The sequence below is a fragment of the Lycium barbarum genome, chromosome 6 (assembly GCF_019175385.1).
Source record: "Lycium barbarum isolate Lr01 chromosome 6, ASM1917538v2, whole genome shotgun sequence".
Classification (NCBI taxonomy): domain Eukaryota; kingdom Viridiplantae; phylum Streptophyta; class Magnoliopsida; order Solanales; family Solanaceae; genus Lycium; species Lycium barbarum.
Genome location: NC_083342.1, coordinates 42,168,677 through 42,184,397, shown reverse-complemented (window position 1 = coordinate 42,184,397; position 15,721 = coordinate 42,168,677).

Sequence of the window (15,721 nt, the reverse complement as noted above, 5' to 3'; positions counted from 1 at the left end):
AAAACCAAAGCTGTGATGGAGCAAGGAAACAACAATTGTAAGGAACCAAAATTGGAGCATACACAAGGACGAAATTCACAGCAGGTTCAACCAGCAGAAAAGAAAGCTGATAAAGGAAAAATCACAAAAGAAAAGAACCCCAAAATGTGATAAAAAGCAGGAGGAGAAAACAAAACAGAATAACTGCAGTACAACTCAAAAACATGCTTTGGACAAAACAAAAACCAAAGAATGCTCAGGAAATCAAAAAAGGACAACAAGGAAAGATTTTTAACCAAAATTCGATACGAAGAAACACAGGAAGGACAACAAATTTAAAACACAATAGGACGAACAAAGGGTCAATAATGCAAACCTGGATCCAGAGGATCTGGCAAGTATTGTGGGAGACAATAAGGTGTCAACATCCACAACAGCTGCACCTAAACCCACCAAAAATAATAGCTTGGGTGGACATCTATATGTTGATCTTGACTCACTAGAGATAATCCCTCAAGTTGAGAAACATGGTCCAGATAAGAAGCTCAATCTATCAAAATCCAAGAGCAAAGCAGTGACACCATTGAGCAGATTTTAATAAACACAATTGATAATGCTGAAGAGGAAGTTGATGATAGCTTCTATGAAGCTATAGATCTTGAAAATCCAATGAAAGATGATCCAATCATTAAAGAAACAAACGAGGTGGTAAAACAACAAGGACTATCACCTAGAAGTTTCAAAAACATTGAAAAGCTAAAGGAAGCCAAGACAGGCCTCCTTAAAGCTCAGAAAAGAGTTTCCTCCTCTATCAGTTTTTAATGATTAAAATCATTATATGGAACATTAGAGGGATGAAATCTAAGAAAGCATCACTCAGACTTTGGAAACTAGTCAACATGTATAAGACTGACTTTGTGTGTCACGACCGAACCGGACGACCATGACGGGCACCCGGATCTAACACACTGTGCACCTCTAAACATACATCTCATAATCATTTCTGGGTGGACCATAAAATATAGCTCATGGATATCATAATCTGTACGGACATATATCATAACATAACGGCACATCTCTATATAATCTTCAAAATTATGCCCATTGTCACCAGCCGACAAGGCTACTAAAATGTTATACAACGATATGAACCGGTAGGGTTATGAAAAGCTTAACTGTACACACATGTCTACGAGCCTCTATATAGAATAAAGTGACCATAAAGACTAATACCAATAAACTGCAGCTCCGAAGTAAGTGGAGTGCTCCTGAGAATCCGCTGATAAAGCACCTACGGATCTGATTCGTCTCCCTGCGGGTATGAGCGCAACATCCACAAGAAGGGACGTCAGTACGAACAGTGTACTGAGTATGTAAGGAATGAATAATAACATAACAAGAAATATGAAACATAACATGAGATAAGGATAACATGTACATCTGATTGCCTCATAAGGTGGATACCATTCATGCTAATTTTTAACTTTATATATATATATATATAAGTAAACTGCCCGACCATATAGGTACAGTGTTATGCTGCCCGGCCATATAGGCATGAGGTTATCATCATTAGCCCGCGTCCAGGGGTAATTATCTCACGCCGCCCACTAGTGGTGTCTGCCCGGTCATGTAGGAACGGTGTTATATATATATATATATCTATATATAGTACCTTGCTCGGCCGTTAAGGTGCGGCAATATATATAGTATCTTGCCCGGCCATGTAAGCGCGATGTTATCTTGCCCGGCCATTAAGGTGCGGTGTGAAAGAACATACTTACATATATATAAAGCATGCATGAGGGCCCAATTAAAAGCTACTACCTTATCGAAGTGACGTAAGGTCGGTGAGCTCCGATTTATATTATGGAGCAATCATCATCGCCATATCTCACCTTGGAGGAACAATTATCATAAGTTGAGATCAACAACAATGACTAAAACTAAGGAAATTATGAAATAAAATTAATAATCTCATAATAGCATCAAATCCATAAGCTTTGGAATCTCCAAAAATGGAATCATCATCATCATCATTATCACCATGGAACATACTTATATTTAGCATCATAAGAAACTCTAAGAGTCATGAACTTCTAATTTTTGGGAATAAGAATGTTATGGAAAACATGTATGGGTTCATAAGAAAAGAATCATGCCTTTAGAAAGAAAGGGACTAGCCTTAACATACCTTGTCGTTTCCTTAACTACTTAACGCTTATCCTTCCAACATGCAAATCTACATTCAAGATAATTCATACCAAGGTCAAGCTGTTCAAACTCTCACAGGATCAAACTAGACTAATAAATGAGCCGATGAAAATCGGACAACATTTCCCCTATATTATCTACTTCCTCCAAATTCCAAAACATATACAACAACCCACAATAATAACAACAAAAAACTTACAGAAGTCCTTAAATACTCCTTTTACTGCCCTTACAAGAAGTATACATCAAACAACCCAAAATATATCATTATACAATAACAATATACATTTCCTTTCTTCCCAATCAAGGAGCATAATCTTAACAACACACCAACAACATTATATACCATCCATATACATGGGAATTAGCTCAACAACACAGCCATAACATGCTCAAAATAGTCCATAAACTCAACGACTACAACACAACACTTTATGACCTTTCTTCCATAACTATGTTCATTTTTAAGACTTCCTAAACCTTCAAATCAACTCAACATAAGAGATAGGATGAAGAACATACCTTATACTTGAAGAACTTTAGCCACACCAACTTTTTTGAAGACCAAACTCACCACAACATCAAGTAGAAACAAGAACAATCACTTTTCATGAACTAGTTTGGTGTAATCATGTTGAATTCTTGATTTAAGAGATTATAAGTGTTTAAGAGAGGTGTATGGATGTGTCTATAACTCCCAAGAAGTGTAAATGATGAAAAAGGTGGAATAATAGGGTATTTATAACCCCTGAGAGTCGGTTCCACCGACTTTCCAAGTGGGGCTCGCAGGGAGCCATTTGGCAGCTTGGAGGCTTATCTTGAAATGCCCATAACTCCCTACTCCGATGTCTTTTTGACAAACAATTTGTTGCGTTGGAAACTAGACTTCCTGAAATTCAATTTAGGCTTTTGTTTTACTTCAAAACTCCTGATATAGTAGGAGATATACATCTCTAAAGTTGACCCAAAATTTCTGTCCAAAACTCTACCAACTTTTTTAAAATTATCGACGAACTTATTTTCTTCGATTTGCTTGGTCCTTGAATTTTCCGAAACTCTCCATACATGATATTTATCGTTAATCATACTTGATAATGGTCATGTCCTTTGGTTCCAAGGTTGTTCTTCCCGGTCACAACTTATGAGATCGTAATTCATCCTTTACTTCATTGTTACGTACTTCCCATGGCTTGTACATTTCAAAACTTCATGGGAAGTCTCCGATACTCCATTAATACGGTGAAATACGTGGCGTGCTCATGCTCTAAAAGTGCGAGGTGTAGCATCCTTCCCCCCTAGAAACATTCATCCTCGAATGTTGTAGCTTACGATGCTATGATTAATTTCTCGAAATGGTTGTCCTCTTTTAGTTCCTGGGCTCATTAGTCTTCTTTCATATTCTCCCAATTCTTTTTCGAACTCATTCATTAGTTCGATATCCTCATGTTCTTATATATGTACCCAGTGGTCAACTGATATCTAGCTACCATCCTGGGACCTGTTGCCATTAACACTGTCACGACCCAACCCCGTAGGCCGTGACTAGTACCCGATCTGGGCACCCAAACACATATATCCAATGCTATCTCAACTGTTATCAAACGCATTCAAGTATAAAGCAGAAGCCGTCAAGGCTATATTTCAAATTTAGAAAATTTCCAGAAAGATTTTGGCAGAGTTTCCTTTGTTTTACAGACTATCCAAAATAACCCTGCGCACAGAAAATACCAACAAAGGCCACACCGGCCAACAAAGCAACATATAAACGTATGCGGACCGGCCGCCGCGGCGAATTGGGTCGCCCCAAACACAACATATACACACATCCGTACAGAAAGACCCTAACCCACAAACATATCTACAGGCCTCTAACAGACATACAGAGTCATATGACGGGACAGGGCCCCGCCGTACCCGGAGTTGCCATACATACAGAATATACAGAAGACAGAAGATATATATACCAAAAGTACACGCTCCGGACCAAAGGAGCTCTTCAAAATAGCAGAATCTGAGCCCTAGACTGGCGGCGTATCTTCAGGTGCGTCTGTACCTGCGGGCATGTAGCGCAGCCCCCGAAGAACCGGGGGTCAGTACGAAGAATGTACCGAGTATGTAAAGCAGAAACATAACAAACATAATCACAGCATGAACCGGAAGCACAGAAATATAACGGACAAAACCATAAATCAAACGGACGGACAGAATCATAATCCCGACAGACGGACAGACAGAATCATAAGTCATACAGACAGACAGAATCAGAATCCATACGGACAGACAGAATCATACATAGGGTACAGAAACGTGGTCGCCACTCCTGCCTTTGGCGCCACAACACATAATATTTCAGAAGATTTCATATCTTCGAACATCTCCGTCACATAACACATCATATCATAACCACGGTAACCCCGGGGACAGATCACACGCCGGGAAACCGGACACATCATACTTCGTAACATATACACGGTAATCGGGGATGGACATATACCGCAGTACCCCGGAACCGGACACATCATACTTCGGAATTCATACTTGGGACCCGACCCCCAACAAGGGACTCGGCGGCCCATCTGCACGATATAAACCGGTGAAAGGAACCATAGCACATGCACGAACTGATTAATGAGAAACCACATTCTTACAGATCATTATACTGACCCAATCAAACTGAAGTAGGCCAAATGGCGAGTCAAATCAGAGTATTCGGATAGCGTTCATAATATGCGCCTATATCCTGCTTGGGAAGGCACGACGGATTATTACCAGAATCAGATTTTCAGATGTCAAAGCCATTTTGTAAAACTTATATAAAAAGTAGTCATATCATGATCAGAATAATAGTCCAGATGTTGTCTGAGACAGTCGGACAGAAACAAAGTAGTTAAAGTTATACAGAAAGTATCGGGCCTTGAGGGCCCACCTCGGACCAACCCGAGGAGACGTACGTAAATTACAGATAGTAGACCTTATGAGGTCGTCCATAATCATTTGGAAGTGTTCCGACTCCGTTTAGGAAAGTTTCGTACAAAAGTTCACTTTAAAGGCATTTTTATAAGGAAATGGTTTCAATCGTACTGAAAGAATTGGAGCGGATTTCCATCTCGAATTCCGAGGAACGGAGTCGTATTCAAGGCTCGCGGCCGAGCCTATTACATTCAGAACATGCCTAAGAATAAAGGGGTAGGCTTTACATACCTCGATAGCGCCTTACGCTGGCTTGGCGTCGATTCCAATTTCGTCCAAAATCTAGAAATGGTCAAGTTTACCATTTGTTAGTTTCAAACTTTTCAATAGTCCAACTTAACACATACTTGCCTACCGAAATTTCGACAGCATTTCCTCTGTATATATGACATCCCCAAAAGTTAAACACAGCCAAACAATCAACACAACCCAACAACAATATTCATAATAACGACAAGTAGCTCAAAATACACAATAGGGCACAATCCGCCAACTTTCCGTCATAACCTAACATTTTCCGTTCCGACCTTACACTTCCAAACCAAACTTATTATTTTGATATTCATCACCCATCAAAGTCATTATAACACGATGCGGAGGCATATCATACCACTTTCACATGATATACATAAGATATACAAACATACAAACTTTCCATCAAAGCCACAACTTATCCAATTCTCCTAACCTTCAACATACAAGTTCATTATACATTTCCATCTTCCAAATTCATCAACAAAAATCATAATTTGCCTCTTCATACTTTCATTTCCATTTTTACATAAACCATAACAAAGTTGCATGTTTTCCTACAATAACTAAATAACCATTTTTCCATGACAATAAAGATTATTATCTTTCCATTCATTTCACCATAGCACACTTAACATACTAACAAGATTAAATTCATATTCCATCACCACACAACACCACACGGCCACAACCTAATATTTCCAACTTCCACAATTCATTCCACTTTCATTTCTAATACAATTTCTATCATACTACAACTAAATTTCAACATGAATTCAAAGCATCATTGACATGTAACATATACATGCATTCGGCCCATATACATGCAACACACCTACTTGCAAACTTCCATATTTGTACAAGTTCTTCTCATTTCTACATACTACAACATAAATCACACTTCATAGCATAAGAAAATAGATTGATTCTCACCTTTTCCTCAAATTCTTCACTTGTTACAAAAGTTGTCCTCTTGCCAAAATAATTGTACCAAGTTGTAGAGGACTTTGCACTTAGTAGTTATCTCACAAATAATGAATTTTTGAATCCAAGATTAGGCTCCACAAATTTTTTTTTCTTTCTTTTCTCTTTTGCTCTCCTTGGAGCCGAAACCTCCTCTATTTTCTTGCTTTGTTTTGTTCTTGTTCTTTCTTGAATATTCTTAAGGGCTTATCCTTAATATAATTAGTCACATGACTAATTCATTAAATGGATATTGGGCCAAAGGCCTCTTGGCTGGTTGGGCTCCCACTTGGGCCTTGATTTTTTTATTTTTTTTTTTAGCCCACAATTGTTGGTTAATTATTGTAATTCATAAGGCAAGTTTCCAAAATTCCAATTTTTGCCCTTGGCCTCCTTTCGTAATTCCATACCAACATACTCATAACCGACACATTCGTGCCAAGCAAGGTCCAAATGTGGCCTTGTCCATTACAAGTCAAATTGTTTCGAATTTTCGAATAAGCAAAAATGTCGGATGTAACAATCCTCTCCCTCTTTAAAACATTCGTCCTCGAATGTTAAATTGACCTTATGGGGCGCCATACTACTTCGGGAGGGTTCTCTTTATAATTGTCCTTCGTGGACTTTCCGACATGGCTTCTTCACCAACATGATGGGGTAATTCTTCACGTCACTGATTCAAATGCCTTCATAATTTATTGTCTCATACCCCACGTAATTACCGGACCATAAGCTACATTCTCGTAACAGGCGGATGCTTTTCAGACATTCTAATTAACATCACTTCTTGTTACTCTTCTGAGTTCCTTACCACATTATCGTAATCCCCTTTCATACCAGACACTTCATACCAAACAGATTCAGAACTAGGACCGGACGCGTAGAAGCATATCGGACAGATTCGTAATCGGAGGCAGACGTACTAAACTATAGCGGACAGATTCGTAGTCAAAATCAGATGTATGGGAGTGTATCAGACAGATCTGAGATCAGAGCCAGACATACAGAGATTTATCAGACGGATTCGTAGTCAGAATTATACATACAAAAATGTATCGGACAGATTCGTATCAGAGTCAGACATACGAAGATGTATCAGACAGACGCGTGATCAAAATCAGACGTACAGAGATGTATCAGACGGATCCATATCCAGAGTCAGACATACAGAGGCGTGTTAGACAGATTCGTAATCAGAGTCAATCGTACGGAGGTATGTCAAACAGGAACGTATTCAGAATCAGACATACAAATATTTATCCGACGGAAACATAATCGAGTTCAGAAGTACAGAGGCGTAATAGGCAGAGCCTTATCAGAATCAGAGGTGCAGAAGTACAGCAAACAGAGTTTTGATTAGGATCAGACCACTCCTCTTAAGGCTCTAGTGATTTACGAAAACTTCCCGAGCGGTATTGCGCTTCTTCTTTTCGCCCATTTGGTCCGCCTCAGTCCGCGCGACTTCTGTAAGGGCGCTAGCTATTCCACACATCCTCTTTTTCCTTTAGGTTACCCCACATTTCCATTTTCATCTTATACTTGCACTTGTGAAAAATTTTGCATTACTTCCCAGGGGGTCACCCATCTCAGAATTGCTCTAGCCTTAGCACGCTTAACCTCGAAACCTTCATGCATTTTGATGCGTTACGGCTAGTATAATTTCGTCGACAGCCCCGCACGACCTTTGTCAAATAATTTTAGGGTAGATCGGGGTCTTGGCAAATTTTCGGAAAATTCTCGTAGCGGGTCCCACCCCGGGCGAAGTCATACAATTACCCTGTTGCCTTTTTGAATCTTCAATATTCACTTTCATACACGTATACCTACGATTACAGACAGTCCATGGATCTAAGTCTCCATCCCACGAATTCCGTCTCCAAATAGTCGGTGAAATCTGATAAAATATTACCGTAAGATGCTCTCCAACCACCAACAGAAGGAAACTAATTCCGACAAGCATCGCGGAACCTTTTTAGTACTTAATTTACATATTTACCTCTATATTCTTGGAAAATTTTGGGCAGCGGTTCCTCTGTATTTCTTACTATCCGAAACCTGTACACCAGAAATACCAACCATGCCTCACAGGGCCAACACATATACACATATATATACATCATATCATGCCGTCTCATAGCCACACGGGGCTAACAATTACAGATAGAAGTATACAGATGTCGAGGCTTACCTCACATGCCCAACTCAAACAACATCAGAGGCTCTTTCCTGTTTACTTTCATCTGGGATTTCTAGATTTACATTGGCAGTGGGGACATCTCAGTCGCCCTTGCCTTTGGTCACTAGGTCTCTAATCCTTGTAAATCCCCGTCGTCGTCATTGAACAACATTTTACAGATATCATACACATATCAAAAATTCTAGGAAACGTATGTACTCATAATGCCCGTACCGGGTTCTGAAAGATGTCTTTGGGATATCAGATTCTCGCACTCGCACCTGATGATAACCTGAGCGCAGATCCACCTTTGAAATATATTTAGCACCCTGCAACTGATCAAACAAATCATCAATCCGGGGGAGGGTATATTTATTCTTTATAGTCACCTTATTCAGTTGCCGATAATCAATACACATCCGCAGTGACCCATCTTTCTTTCTCACAAATAATACCGGCGCTCCCCAGGGTGATGTGCTGGGTCTGATAAAGCCCTTATCCAGCAAATCTTTCAGCTGCTCCTTCAACTCCTTCAATTCAGCTGGTGCCATCCTGTACGGAGGAATAGATATAGGCTGCGTATCTGGCATCAAGTCGATAGTGAAATCTATCTCCCGTTCAGGCGGATGACCCGGAAGCTCATCAGGAAATACGTCTGGGAATTCATTAACGACCGGAACAGACTGAATGGTAGGTGTCTCAGCTGTAGTGTCGTGCACACGAACCAAGTGATAGATATAGCCTTTCTGAATCATCTTCTTAGCCTTGAGGTACGGAATAAACTTACCCCTCGGCGATGCTGTAGACCCGAACCACTCTATAACTGGTTCCCCTGGAAACTGAAAATGGACTACCTTTTTCTGGCAGTAAACATTAGCATAACAGGAAGCTAACCAGTCCATACCCATAATGACATCGAATTTCAGCATATCTAATTCTATCAAATCAGCTTTAGTGCAGCGATCACATATAGTCACAGAACAATCCCTATATACCTGCCTCGCTATAATACAATCCCCAACCGGTGTAGCGACCTCAAATGGCTCTATAGGCTCAGACACTATCCCAATTTTACTAGCAATGAGCGGGGAAATATATGACAAAGTAGAACCAGGATCAATCAGTGCATATACAGATCTGGAGAAAACCAATAATGTACTTGTGACGACATTCGGCGAAGCCTCCTGGTCCTGGCGACTGGCTAATGCATATATGCGGTTCGAGGGACCGCTAGAACCTGAAGCACTGCCACGACCCCGACCGCATCCCGCCGGTGCAGGCATACCTCGCTCCGCAGGGCGTGCAACTGATGGAGCAGATGATGAACCAGCGGCTGACCCCGTCGGCTGAGCCACACTACCAGAACCGCTCGCCAACGGACAATCTCGCATAAGATGGCCCAATCCACCGCATGAAAAACAGGCTCCGGTAAGTCGATAACACTCTCCCGGGTGCGATTTCCCGCAATGGGAACAACGGGGCCTGGGTGGTCTGGACTGGCTGGGACCTCTAGCTATCTGTGACCCTGATGCTCTGGAGCTCTATGAAATTCTCGTCTATGCTCAATCCTTATCATATTCATACTAATTCCATAACATTAAAGTAGCAAAATTCATACCTTTACTTGAAATTCCCGACTTGTCACAAACGTGCTCCTTTCACCAAACTAATTGTACCCCTTTGAAGAGCGTCTTGAGTACTCTACAAATATGGGAAGAACAAGATTTTTGGATTAGAATCAAGGCTTGGGATATTTTTTTTCTCTTTGGTTCGGCCGAGAGCCTCCTTTAGGGGGTGTTCTTCAATTTCTTGTGTTTGACTTGGTTTCTTGATAACTCTAAGGGATCATTGATATATATCTTGTTCTAATGATCACATGTATATCACATGACCATTAAAAATGGGCTTGGACCTTGCCTTATGGCCGGCCACCCCATGGTCTTTGGGCCTCAATTTGTCTTCCAATTTTCTTGGCCCAATTCATTAAAAATCCCGTTTTGTAATTCCCGAAACTAATTTTCGAAATTCCAAATTTACCCTCGGCCTTTCCCAATGTCTTAGCACCAGTAGTTTCATAACCAACATAGTCATATTAACTAGAGTTAAAATATTTTCTTATAACATACAAGTCTCAATTATTTTATTTTTTTTCCAATTTCCAATTATGCGAAAACACGGGACATAACATTCTAGCTCCCGTTCAACCCCGCTTCCAGCCACCCTCTTGCCCTTCTGGGCCGCCGTAGCCATTCTCTTCATCGGCATTACTGAAACCATAACATAGGATTAGGAAAGGAATATGGAAACCTGGTAGCATGGCTCTATCGCACGATCTAGAATACATAGAAGGTCAGATTTCCTAAATGCCCTGCAGCCTCCTGCCTGTAAGTGTTGCGCGCTACACACTCATAAACAGGACTCTACTGGACACGACTCGTAGACAAACCCCTAGGACCGAACTGCTCTGATACCACTTCTGTCACGACACAACTAGGGGCCGCGACGGATACCCGATACTTGTACCGAGCACCCCCCTAACTCGTATCTCATTCTTATTACTGAGTGGGCTATAGTGGTAAAACCGTTATTTCTTTACTTAATTCTATCATTAATAGCATAACCGTAATCAGGTGTTAATGAAATCTGCTAGCATGTTATGCAACCCCAAAACGAACAAAAGTACAAACCATCTGACTGTACATATCTGTCTACGAGCCTCTAAACATAGCACACACATATATATAAGAAAGGCCGGGTTCTACCGCGCCCGAATATGTACACAAAAGTAGTACCAAGAAGCTGAGGCTCCGGAACAACTGGAGCGCTGACACAGTACTGCTGATGGAGCTTCTAGGAGTCAAATCTGTCTACCTGCTGACCTGCACGGCATGAAACGCAGCGTCCACAAGAAGGGACGTCAGTACGAGTAATGTACCGAGTATGTAAGGCATGAATAATAACATTCGGACAATATAGAACAGGGATAATGACATAATAGAAATGTAGAGCATGTCGTGAGGTAGGAAAATAACCTGTACATATAAGTGCCTTTCGACGGATACCATGCATACTTAGCTTTCCTTTGAAAAACATTTCTTACTCATATGCATGTGAGGATAGAACGTGTCATATTGCCGAGGCGTTGGCAGCCGATCCATTTAACCATAAATATATATATATATATATATATATATATATATATCCCGCGTCTGGGCATCCCGCGTCCGGGATGATATCAAGTCAAATACGGATCCATGTACCGTGTGTATATCCCAGCGTCTATAGCGCTCTGCCCTTTTTCCCGTCTTCCCCACATACATATATATATATCATAGCATGCAGGAAAGTCCAAAGAAAAGCTATAACCCTATCGGAGTGACGTAAGGTCGGTAACCTCCGATTACCTTATGGAATAACCATGGCCGCTTGTCTCACCTTGAAGGAACGATACTTATAAGATGAGACTATCAACGAAGGACAACACTAAGAAAACATAGAATAAAATTATGGACATCATAAACATCAATTCATATGCTTTGGAATCCTTAGAAAATAGGGTCATAACCAAGGAATAGAATTAACGATCAAGATCTAGTTTGATACTTTCATGCTCATATTGAATCCTTAACTTAAGGCTCTTAGTCGCGAAATCATTCTTTTCATACTCATCATAGACATATTCTCTTTCTTAACATCATCGTTATCATTATCATCATAGAAATATCCTCATTAGAATAGTCACAACACTTATCGTTTGGTAAACGGAAAAATAAAGAAAAATCCGGGAACCATGGGCCCACCTCGGGTCAAATGAGGCGGCGTACACAATTTACGTACGTTACGTTTTATGACGTCACTTGTGAGAGTTTTAAGGTAGTCGGGTCTCATTTGTACAAGTTCTAGATAGCTAGGCAATTCTTCCCACTATTCATGAAAGGTCTAATTCAATTCTATTGAAAGAAAAAGGGGAAACTTTAGGCGCGGATTCCGGAGAATAGAGTTGTCCCCGAGGCTCGTATCCAACCTAGTATGTCTAAGACATGCCAAAGAAGGAAGAGTAAATCCTTACATACCTTTTTCCGCTCCTTATGCTACTCCAAATTCAAGGTGCAAATCCGCCAAAATCTACAATTTGGTCACATTTACCAAACATTGATTAGAGCATTTAGAAGTTGAATCTTAAGATAACACTTGTCTACCGAAATTTCGGCAGCACTTCCCCTGTAAATACACCATCCCCAAAATTCAACTTAGCCAATTTTTAATCAACAACAATCAGGGAATTCAACCCGGCCAAACTATCAACATAATGCCAACAACCATACTAACTATTTCCATATTCAATCCAAGATACATTATAACACTTCAATTAACATACTACTTCCTTCAAAACCTTCCAACTCCAATAAAACAATAACAACTTTATAATATATATTCCAACAACACCATACTAATATCATTGTCTTCCATACATGTAAAAACATAATATTCAATTTACATAAACTTCAATCACAAGTCTCCAACTTCTACCATTTCACTAAGATTATTAAGCTTTTATTAGCAATATAGAATCCACACAACAACAACCAATATACTAAATAAAATTAACTCATTTTCCTCCACACCACACCACAACTACACGGCTACCACACACACAACACTCACGGCCACACACCTATATTCTTGTTCTTCATGAATTTCACTCACTTTTATACACTACAACATGCACAAACATCCATAACATAAACAAAAGAATGAATTCTTACCTTTCTCCTCACTTCTTCACTTGGCTAAAACTTCCAATTTGCAAGAATATGAATTTTTCTTCTTCCAAAAACCACTCCACCTTGCTAGGAATCCTTCAATTGATAGAAAATAATTTTTTGAAGAAACTTTTTTCCAAAATTTTTGTTGATCTTGCCTTGGCCGAAATGGCCTAGGGGTTTTTCTCTTTTTTTTTTTTTTGTTCCTTGTTTCTTGAAATTTCTAGAGGATTATGGACAATTAGAAGACTTAGTCTTCTTTTATTTTGACCACTTAGGATTTAGTTGGGCCTAGGCCCACCCATGTGGATGGCCCAAGTGGCCCCTTTTTAATTTTCAAGCCCATATTTTGCTCTCTTGGTCTTGCAACTCATAAATTAATTTTTTCCAAAATGCCACATTTGCCCCTTTTTAATTTTCAAGCCCATATTCCACTCTTCCTCAACAGTCAAGGCATGACCTCACGCGACCCTCCGATGGAGTCCAAGGCAGCCGGGCAACCAGCGCGTTTAGCACAGCCAAAATACCACCCACCGGATAATGGGGTAACCAATGAGGAAGTGAATAAACCCAAATACAATGAAGCAGTGAATGGAAAATTGATGATTTCCCAAAGTTCGAAAGCTCGACAAACAACACATAATGGAAAGCCTGCTGTGATGTTTAACATTACAGATTTCTATGGTATCATGGCTGAGGGCTACAAATGGACTCTAGTTGGGAAATTCACGATGGGAAGGCCTCAAATTGATACAATTAGGGCAAAGTTTCTTGAACAAATTCCAATAAAGGAAAGGTAACAATTGGAGCTTTTGACTATCGACATGTTTTTATTGATTTTAAGGTCGAACAGGATTTCAATGCGGCTTACTTTCAAAGATTTATGAATATAAGTGGATCGTTAATGTGAATGTTCAAATGGTCACCGGATTTTGATCCTAATGAAGAAACATCATTGGCATCTATTTGGGATTTTTTTTACCACAGTTGCCATTTCACTTGTTTAACTGGGACTACTTGAAACAAATTTTGGAACAAATTGGCACATCTCTTAATGAGGATTTAGCTACTACTGCAAGAACTAGACCTCACATGGCTAAAGTCCGGATTGAAGTGGATCTACTCAAACCATTACTTGATTATATATGGCCTGGACTGGAAGGAGAAAGCTTGGGATTAAAAGATAGAGATTTAAAGATTGAATATGAGGGGGTTCTAGTTTTTTGCAAAACTTGCAGGCTTTAGGGTCATGATATTTTTAATTGTAAGGTTGCGGCCAAGAAAAGAGATAAAGCACAAAAGAACAAGAAAAAGTGCAATAATGGAGAAAAAGAACCAGTAACTAACATGAAAGGGAACAAAAATAAGGAAGACAAAACTGGTACAAGCAAGTTTTCAGAACATAAAAAACAACTATAACAACAAAATAGTGAGAATTATAGTTTCATAGAAGTCAAAAACAAAAGAAACAGGAAAAGCAAAGCTGTGATGGAGCAAGGAAACAACAATTGTAAGGAACAAAAATAGGAGCATACACAAGGACGAAATTCACAGCAGGTTCAACCAGCAGAAAAGAAAGATGATAAAGGAAAAATCACAAAAGAAAAGAACCCCAAAATGTGATAAAAAGCAGGAGGAGAAAACAAAACAGAATAACTGCAGTACAACTCAAAAACATGCTTTGGACAAAACAAAAACCAAAGAATGCTCAGGAAATCAAAAAAGGACAACAAGGAAAAATTTTTAACCAAAATTCGATACGAACAAACACAGGAAGGACAACAAATTTAAAACACAATAGGACGAACAAAGGGTCAATAATGCAAACCTGGATCCAGAGGATCTGGCAAGTATTGTGGGAGACAATAAGGTGTCAACATCCACAACAGCTGCACCTAAACCCACCAAAAATAATAGCTTGGGTGGACATCTATATGTTGATCTTGGCTCACTAGAGATAATCCCTCAAGTTGAGAAACATGGTCCAGATAAGAAGCTCAATCTATCAAAAGCCAAGAGCAAAGCAGTGACACCATTGAGCAGATTTTAATAAACACAATTGATAATGCTGAAGAGGAAGTTGTTGATAGCTTCTATGAAGCTATAGATCTTGAAAATCCAATGAACGATGATCCAATCATTAAAGAAACAAACGAGGTGGTAAAACAACAAGAACTATCACCTAGAAGTTTCAAAAACATTGAAAAGCTAAAGGAAGCCAAGACAGGCCTCCTTAAAGCTCAGAAAAGAGTTTCCTCCTCTATCAGTTTTTAATGATTAAAATCATTATATGGAACATTAGAGGGATGAAATCTAAGAAAGCATCACTCAGACTTTGGAAACTAGTCAACATGTATAAGACTGACTTTGTGTGTCACGACCGAACCGGACGACCATGACGGGC